The following is a 5,027-nucleotide window of genomic DNA, read 5'->3' as shown; positions in this document are numbered from 1 at the left end:
TAAAGGAACAGACAGGTGGAAGGGGAAGTGAACTGCTCCCTCAATTGCATTACCTGAGAGTGTCACTCTAGGATGCTGTCTGTAAGGAATTACAGGTTTTTCCCAATTCATGAATGCTTATCCTTCACTTGTTTCCCAAAGCTTCTTAAAGTCAGTATAGTATTGTTATTACAGCATTGTACTCCAATGAAAGAGACTCACCTTAAAATAAAACTAAGCTCATTTCCTATCATTCAACATAACATACCTAAGAGTGTTGCTGAAATGGTATAATGGAGAGAGAAATCGATGAATTCTGCCTTCCTCTGTCTAGATGAATGATATGGATAGAAAGTGAATAATGGGGGGAAAGAACATTCACAATCATGTTATTTTAATGTATTCTTTGTACAATGAAATCCACATCCTAATTTATACGTTACTTAAGTCAGAAAAGCTTTGAATGAGCTATAAATAACAACAACAACAACAACAAGCAACTGTTGAGAATAACAGTGTTCTTCAGTCTTTTCCTCTCCTAATTAGCTGCTCCCTTTTGTTCAGCTCAGGCCTCAACAAGATAATGTAGCATTTGGGGAAGAAGATGCAAGTCAGCAACCCAGCACTGGAGGCTAAGATGGAGAAGATCTCCACAGCCACCATGTATTTCCCTTTGGTGCTCAAGTAAGTTGGAACAAAGGACAACCAAACACTGCAAAACACCAACATGCTGAAAGTGATGAACTTGGCTTCGTTGAAACTATCAGGCAAGTTCCGGGCAAAGAAAGCTACAGTGAAGCTGGCCATAGCTAGCAAGCCCATATAGCTCAGGACACATTAAAACATGATTGGGGAAGACTCGTTACATTGCAGTACAATCTCCTCAGTCATTGACTGGGCGTCAGTATCTGGGAATGGAGGAGAGGTGGAAAGCCACACCAGGCAGATGCCTCCTTGGAGAATGGAGCAAGAAACCACAATGGAGCTGGCCAGGCTTTTCCCCACCCACTTCTTCATACTGGATCCAGGCTGTGTGGCCATGAAAACGAGAACCACAGTGATGGTTTTGGCCAGCACAGAAGACACAGCCATTGTGAACACAAGGCCAAAGGCAGTTTGGCGCAGAAAACATGTCACCTTGTCAGGTCTGCCAATAAATAGGAGTGCAGAAAGGAAGCAGAGCAGGAGGGAGACGAGGAGAGTGTAGGTCAGGTCCCTGTTGTTGGCTTTAACTATGGGAGTGTCATGGTGCTTCCAAAATATTCTTAGCATCAAAACTGTGATAATGGATAATGAAATAGCAGAAATAGTTAAACTGATACCCAAAGGTTCTTCATAAGATAAGTAGGTTATAGTCTTGGGAATACATGCATTCTGTCCCTTGTTTGCATACTGATCATCTGGACATTTGGAACACACAGGCATATCTGAAATGGAAAACACAAAAAAAAAAAACAGGTTACAATGATTTTTAACCCCTTGATTCTCAAGTGACAGGAATACAATAATGAATAAGTAACACACACTAGCTATAGCTGTTCCTCTCGATTATCTACACTGCAGGTGGCACTGTTGTCTAAACCACCCACCGAGCCTCTTGAGCTTGCCAATCACATGGTCGGCAGTTTGAATCCACACAACTGGATGAGTTCCTTTTGCTCAGTCCTAGCTCCTGATCACCTAACAGTTTGAATGCATACCAGAGTGAGTAGATTAATAGGTGCTGCTGTAGTGGGAACGTAAATAGTGTTTTTGTGGTCTCTGGCTTCCGTCTCTATTTCCTGTTGCACCAGCAACAGTTCAGTCATGCTGGCTGCTGTGCTTGATGGCTCTAGTTTCATAGCCACACAGATTCATAGACACTAACAAATCAAACGTGAGATGAACGTCACAACCCCAGAGTCGGTCATGACTGGACCTAATGGTCAGGGGTCCCTTTACCTTTACCTTTACTCATTAATTGCATTCACATAATGTGTCTGTTATTCTTCCTTGTATTTGCTTGTGAAGTATAGGCATTCTTTTTGCATCTGTATACTGAAACTCTCACCTTCTTGATCTGATATCCACCCTTTGGGGCATACAGTGCAATCATAGCAGCAGAAGGACTCCCCCTCCTTGCTTTTCTTCCTATAACTGGTTGGGCACTTGGGATTACACAAAGCAACAGGCCGTGTCTATCAACAAATCAAAGGGGGAGATGTTACTCTTCAGCAGAATCATCTTGGAATCATTAAGATTCAGGAGACAATATACTTTACAGTGGTCTAGCATCCTAAGAAACATAAACAACATTTTGAATTGTTTAGGCCTACTTGTGGAATGAATGTTCCAATACCCCAATCTTGTTGCCGCTTCATACCCCTCCCTCTAGGAAAATCGCGAAAGAATTCTGCCCAAGGCCTGACACCGCCAAAGTTGTGACGTATTGCTACGGGAAAGGCAAAACCTGCCAATGCAGAAAAATTCCTTACCGACCCTTCAACAGCGGCCGTGATGTAGCATAGCATGTGTACCTGTAGAGAAAAGGTTAACCTGCAAAAGAACATGAATGAGGGTGTGGAGGGTGGAAGAAGCTCTGGAACCAACTGGTGCTTGGAGGTAAGATTCAAATTTTATTGTGTGAGCCAGACAGTCCCTCCCCTTACCTGGCCATCCCCTGGAAACACCTCCCCAGGCAGGGTAGACGCTAGGCTTGGGTGGGCGGAGACCCCTGGTATCCTACATGGGAAGGCGGTGCCAGCCCCGAACTACCAGGGAGTCGCCCTCTGAGATCAGGGGGCTGCGCGCGACCACGCAAAAGTCCCCCCCCCATTGATGTGAGGAGCGGTCATTGAGGTCCTACCTGATTAAACCAGCTATGCCAAACTATGGCATCCTCATTGATGCTCAAGAGTTCATCAGGAGGAGCTTGGGGATCCATCCTTCCAACTTTCACTCTATTGAAAGATTGGTTTGGATATGTGACCAAATTAATAATGTCATACTTTTGAAAGAGCTCCCCATTCTGGTCAAAGGAAACCTTCTCTTCAACACTGTTGTTAAATGACACAGCTTTCAAAAAATGGTAGAGCTAGAACAAAAACAGAAAAAGAAGCTACTTAAGAAAATGGTTCAGCCAGACAACAACAAAAAAACAACAACCCCAAAACACTTCAATGAAAGCCACTGTGGTGGATAATGCCCTCTTGATGGAGATAATGTTGCTAAAGCTAGATCTAGGTCAGACTTTTACTGTATTGACCTGAATATAAGCCTCACTTCCCCCCAAATTCCAACCATGAAAAGTTAAAGTGCAGCTCAAATTCGCAGCCTTACGAAAATTGGCTTTTACGATATCGCTGCTGAAACAGACATGCGGTGAAAAGGAATGGGTATGGGTGCCTGCAGAATTTTAAGGGAGCGGCTTATATCTGAGTATTGTCTTTTTTTATTCCCCCCTATCATTCCCTCTTCTGCAAAAGATGGGAAACACTCTACACAGAACAAAACAAGTTCCCATCAACATCCCCACATGGGCAGTGGGCAACAAGAAGCAGAGAGACTGGGTGCTTATGTCAGCAAAATAACAAATCCCAGAACCTAAATAAGAAAACAAAAAAACCTTCCTAACAAACAATCTTTTGTTCTTAACAAACAAAGGATGTCATATAGAGGGGGGAGAAAGGTTGTTTTCTGCTGCTCCAGAGAAGTGGACACGGAGCAATGGATTCAAACTACAAGAAAGAAGATTCCACCAAAACATTAGGAAGAACTTCCTGACAGTAAGAGCTGTTCAACAGTGGAATTTGCTGCCAAGGAGTCTGGTGGAGTCTCCTTCTTTGGAGGTCTTTAAGCAAAGGCATGACAGCCATATGTCAAGGATGCTTTGATGGTGTTTCCTGCTTGGCAGGGGGTTGGACTGGATGGCCCTTCTGGTCTCTTCCAACTCTATGATTCTATGAATTCAGATGTACAATTAATAATTAATTCAAGTTTGGACTCTGTCACCTGCCATGGCTGATGATTGTGAAGGCTTTTTCTTTCTCTCTTCATTCCTGCTTTGCTTCTGGATCTGGATGAAATCAAGCCATGTAAGGCATGAGCCACAATATAGACACTATTGTAAAAGCTGTAGCTCTGGCCTGTTACACTCCTTGGGAAGACGTGCTCAGGAAGGCTCTCGAGTTTCTCCTCTCCAGTGCAGGGAGAAGAATAAGCTCTCCCAGAGTAATTACCCTGTAATAAACTCATACTTCCCATAACAGTATCCTGGGATATGCAGCGAAATTGATCTGTCCAGAAATCTTTAATAAAAGTATCTCCTTCAGCATTAGAAGGGTTTCTGTTCTGAATAAAATGTCGGAATCCTTGAAGTTCATTAGACTGAAGTGCAAATGATAAAGCACCAGAGATATATCGTATATCTAAGATACGATTGAAGAGGTACGTCTTTAACTCCATCCCGATTGTCAGAATAAAGACTTTTCCTTTTGGATTTTGCATTTGGGCCTTGATTCCTAGGTGTAGAAGATGTCTAAAAAAGAGCATATTTGTAGCCTCTCCATGGAAGACCAAGACATTGACTTTGCTGTTCATGATCTTATCAGACAAGTACATTGAACTTTTCACATAACTTCTTTTCTCAATATCATATTCAAAACTGGTGAATGAATCAAGAAATGCAAAACAAATACTATGATTGGAAAATTCTGGTACCATCTTCTGTATGAACCATTGTAAAGTCATTCCATCTGTAGCAAACAATCCAATCCATCTCCATTGGAAATGGTCAAGTAATTTGAGAATCCCCCTGAACTGATCAAGTCTCTTTGGAACCATTTTGTAGAAGGAAGGGATTTCGCTGTTCTCCGGTATGATTGAAGCAGAATCATATATGAGCTGAATACGTGTGATGAAAAAAAATAGTTTACATTGGTGGTGCTTCTCTGTGTGTGAGTGTTCAGGGACTGCAAAAAACATTTGTACAGTGCTGTATTTCTTAGTGTAACACCACACACATATTTGTATGATTGTTTGTACTTTGTAATGTATTTTTATCTTTAGGT

General features: G+C 42.3%; 1 pseudogene; it reads right to left on the bottom strand.

Moving 5' to 3' along the window:
* Window positions 1-501: 501 nt before the first annotated feature.
* On the bottom strand, window positions 502-4,800 carry LOC132593111 (vomeronasal type-2 receptor 26-like; annotated as a pseudogene).
* Window positions 4,801-5,027: the final 227 nt, after the last annotated feature.

Source organism: Zootoca vivipara, chromosome 13 (genome assembly GCF_963506605.1).
Source record: "Zootoca vivipara chromosome 13, rZooViv1.1, whole genome shotgun sequence".
NCBI lineage: Eukaryota > Metazoa > Chordata > Lepidosauria > Squamata > Lacertidae > Zootoca > Zootoca vivipara.
This window is presented reverse-complemented; position numbering and strand designations above follow the sequence as displayed.